This window comes from Lipotes vexillifer, unplaced genomic scaffold (assembly GCF_000442215.2).
Source record: "Lipotes vexillifer unplaced genomic scaffold, Lipotes_vexillifer_v1.1 scaffold484, whole genome shotgun sequence".
NCBI classification, from domain to species: domain Eukaryota; kingdom Metazoa; phylum Chordata; class Mammalia; order Artiodactyla; family Lipotidae; genus Lipotes; species Lipotes vexillifer.
Window position 1 is genome coordinate 1059371 of NW_006786458.1, and position 4473 is coordinate 1063843.

A 4473-nucleotide genomic window follows, 5' to 3' on the forward strand; every position below is an offset into this window, starting at 1 on the left:
AGTTTTTCCCCACCTGCCTAAGCTGGATCTCTGTCTGCTTTCCTACCCAGTGAATGGGGTAGTCATAAGCTTGTATTTATCCAACTCTACTCTATTTGACTGAAATGGACAAAGGGGAGGACATTGACAAGACTCCCTCTTGCCGCCTGTATGGTCTTCTGAACCTTACGGTTGTACTGAGAGGATGGAAGGAGGATGTGGGTGAAAATCAATAGCAAATTAGAAGAAGAAATGTTTTATGATCTCAGGGGGCTTTCAAATTACAATGATGGGGCAGACATAGAACAGACATTCCCTTTTCAAAACTGAGAAATGGTAAGGAAGTGGGGGGTCATGGGTCCTCAACAAGTCTAAAAACTAGCAGAGAAAATTCCATTAGATTTTAAGGCTTGAGACTAACCCTCTTTGGTTGAATGCTTTGTCTTCTGGGGCCCTCGGTGGCAGCCCTGGGTGATGATCTGCTTCCTCTGCTCCTGGGAAGCAACCCCGCCCCTTGGAACTCATGATGTGGCCCTACATTTTGGAACTGAGAAGCCTCCCTTGGCCTTTAGCCTCAAAGTCCTAATGTCAATGACAGATCCACTGGCCTCTGAACTTCCCTTGAGGTCATTCTTCCCTTTTCTCAAAGAATAACTGATATTCACAGCCAGATAATTCTATTTGCCTGTTTCCTGCCTGTAGAATCCCAGAAGTCTGACAGCCTTCCTTTATTTCATCTCATCTCTATCTCCTTCAGCCCAAACTGCAAGTGTTTCTGCTGAAATGGTGGATTGGACTCACAAATCACACGCCTAGTCTCTTTAGCAAACGGTTGTCCTAGCTACACCCCTGGTGTTCTCTCCAGAACATGCTTCCTAATTTTGTGCAACATGGATTGGCTGACAATTTCCACATCTTCACATTCTGGTTAAAAATTCCTTCTTTGGTTTATTACTTTCCCCACTTACAATTTCTTCTTGCAGCCCAACAGAACACAATTCAGATAAGCTCTCTTCCTCTTTATGATAAGGATGACCTTTCCTCCAGTTACCCATAACATACTCTTCATTTCTATCTGAGATCCCCCCAGAAGCACTTTTAACATTCATATTTCTGCAGTATGGTGCAGTTGCTCCATATTACGTTCACACCGGCAATGTAGGAGGGTTCCAATTTCTTCACATCCTTGACAACACGTTATTATGTTACATTGTTATTTTTATTATAGTCATCTTAGTGGGTATGAAGTGTTATCTCATTTGCTGTGCACTTCCCTGATGGTTAGTGATGGTGAGAATATTTTCATGTGCTTTTTGTCCATTTGTATATCTTCTTTGGAAAAATAACAGCTCAGATCCTTTGACTATCTTTTAATTGGGTTATTTGTTGTTTTATCATTGAGCTGTAAAATTTTTTTAAATGTATTTTGGATTTCATGAGTGCAGTTGAGCTGGGAGACAGAGCACAGCTGCCAGGTGTCAGAGTAGCCATGTAAAGCAACAAGGCAAAAATGAAGGAGTTAAGCCTTTAATCACTAACCAAGACGGTATAAGCAAGAGGTTAAAATCAGAGAAAGTACAGACTCCCCTGTTCCATTTTTCCCCATGGAACAATGTACCTTTCAAGAGTCAGGTGGATCAGCCTGGTGCAGGGGTTATCTCATGGTCAAGGAAGCCCCCAACAAAAGCCTCTGGCAGTTTTGTGGGCCGTGGATTTGGGAGGAGAAATCGGGGTGAAGCTTGTGCAAGTGCTGGGTACTGAGTTGGAGTAGTTTAAAGTGTCTTCAAGGTGTTCTCCCCCTCCCCTACATAAGGAGGCCTTAGAAGAGGTGTTTGGGCAGATCTGCCCAAGGCTAGGAATGGAGTTAGGAATGCAGAGAAAGAGCATGACCTCGACCAGCCAGAGAGGCTTGAGTCCTGGACTACAACTCTCTTCAGAAACTGCAATGCATAGCTATGCACCAAATTTGATGTGAGGAGGGAAAGCTTTTTTCCCATATGAGGCCTGCCTGGTAAAGCCATTGTAATTGGCCTCTGCTCAGATATGAAAAACCACACACAGATTTTTTTTTTTTTTTTTAATTTTTTTTTTTTTTTTTTTTTTTCATGAATGAGCATCTACATAAATTTTAGAATAAGTAAATAAGGATTCCTATTACATAAGCATGTCTGTCTGTGGCTTCCTGCATTTGACTGACTTTTCATTGCTGTTTTTTTTTTTAATAGTTACTTGAACTCGTTTATTTTAGTATTTTTCCCCAGGTGTGTCTATCACCTATTCAAAGTAATTAAAATATCATGGTAATAATTTAGTTATTTTCAACTTTGCTTCTAAGGCAGGGACACACACAGATTTTTAATCAAGAGTTGAACTTCTTATTAGATACAAGTTCTGGTACTAGATACCAGTACAAGTATACTAGTTACAATATGTTTGGGGCAACTTTTTTCCTATTACCTACATTGTCTTTTCACCTTCTTGATGGTTTGGGAAGTTTATATTGATCTATCTTTAAGTTCACTGATTTTTTTCTTTAGCCGTTTTCAGTCTACGGATGAGCCCATCAAAGGCATTCTGTGTCTTTGTTACAGTGTTTTTGATTTCTAGCATTTCCTCTTGATTCTTTCTTAGAGCCCCCATCTCTCTGCTTACATTACTCATTTGTTTTCACATCCTGTCCACTTTTTCCATTAGTGCCCTTTGCGTATTAATCATAGTTACTTTAAATTTCCAGTATAATTCCAACATCTCTGCCACATCTGAGTTTAGTTCTGTTACTTGCTTTGATCCTTCTGTCTTTTCTTGCCTTGTAGCCTGCCTTGTTATTTTTGTTGAAAGCCTGACATTATGTGTTGGAGAATAGGAAGTGAGCTAAATAGGCCTTTAGTGTGAAGTTTGTGTTAATCTGGGTAAGAGGAGGTTGTGCTTAATGTTTTCTGTAGCTGTAGGTGCCAGAATCTCCCAGTGAATTTAGTGTCCTTGTTTTTGTTTCCCCTGTTGACTTTGTACTTTCCTAAACATTACTCCCCAGAGGGAGTCTGTGTCTTGGAAAACTAGCAGCAGCAATCCACTGTTATTCTGCTGGAGGGCTGTTGGTGTGGTGGTAATGTGGGGTGGGGGTGAAGAACCATTTTGTAATCATCTGATTAAATTGCCTTCTTTTCGTAGCTCTGAGTCCCTGTGCTCTTCACAATTTTTTTAGGAAACATTTTCAATTTTTATTCTCAGGATTATGAATCAAAATTGCAGAAGCTTATTTACAGAGCCACAGATCAATAATAAAACAGGAGGGAAATGAAACTTACAAGAGATATCTTGAAAAATTCCAAAGGAATACACACTAGCTAAAAATCTACAGTTAAATTATGGCTGCATAACTGGCTACAGTCAATCCTGTGTTTAATCAATAAGTTCTTCTTTATATCATAGGCTTTCTCTTTTCCAACTTGTCACGATTTGGCTTTACATTCGAGAATTTTTTTTTCTTCCAGTTTTAGCCTAGTGATGACCACCTTGCTCAGATGAACGTCCATGTGGACAATTGTACTGTTAGCCTTCTTGCCCCCACTTGATGTAGATGATATATTTCTTTCTGTGCACCTGCACTACGTTGCCAACTTGCTGACCTATGTAGTGTTCCTGGGCCACCTGGAGCTCGTCGTCCTTGCAAAGGCGGATAGACCAGACATTGTACTTCTGCTGCATCTCCTCTGAGAGCCAGGCAGACATGGGCCAGCGGGCACTGAAGTGGTGTTTGCTGCAGTCCTAGGTCGCAGAGGGATTGAACTTCATGATGACTGTCTACCTGGCTCCGGCTGGGCTCAGAAGTGTGCGCTTTCACGAGTATGTCTTAGATCTCCTCACCTCCTTTGGTGAATCATGAAATCTAGAGGGTGACACAAGTGAGAGAAGTGCCCTTATTGCAGGTATGACAGACTCTGATGAAGTTTGATTTTTCCCTGGAGAATAGCCCTTTGTTATGGAGAAGACTTTAGGCATATTTCACAATTGTTACTCTTCCTCTTTTCCTGCCAGAGCCAGGAGGGGCTCTTTCTCAGAATTTCACCATGAGGACCTAGTGGGTTTCCTGGAGGTAAAGCCCAGGAAAGTGTGAGGCCCCATAAGACTCCGACCAGCAGGAGTTTCTCTCCCATAGGTTGGTCCAATTCAGTCTCCAACAGTTTATCAAAATTACCGTTTAAGTGTTCCTACCAGTTATGGTTCCAGTGGTTTCTGCTCTTCGGGTAAACAGATCTCAGCTGTGACTCTTTGGAGTCACCTGTCTAGATTTTGGGGTGGCAGTTTTCCCAACAACCTCAGTTCTCTGGTAGGTCCAAGAAGAGTTGTTGATTTTTAGTTCATTTTACTTGGCTTAGTTTTTTTCTGGTTATAAAGATGAAAGTGATGACTTCAAGCTCTTTACATGTCAGAGATGCTGGAAGACATATGTGAACTATTAGAATGTTAACTCTTTATTCTCTGATTTCCAGAGTG

At 41.2% G+C, this 4473-nt stretch overlaps 1 pseudogene; it reads right to left on the minus strand.

Moving 5' to 3' along the window:
• Positions 1-3378: 3378 nt before the first annotated feature.
• On the minus strand, positions 3379-3771 carry LOC103069099 (60S ribosomal protein L26-like 1 pseudogene; annotated as a pseudogene).
• Positions 3772-4473: the final 702 nt, after the last annotated feature.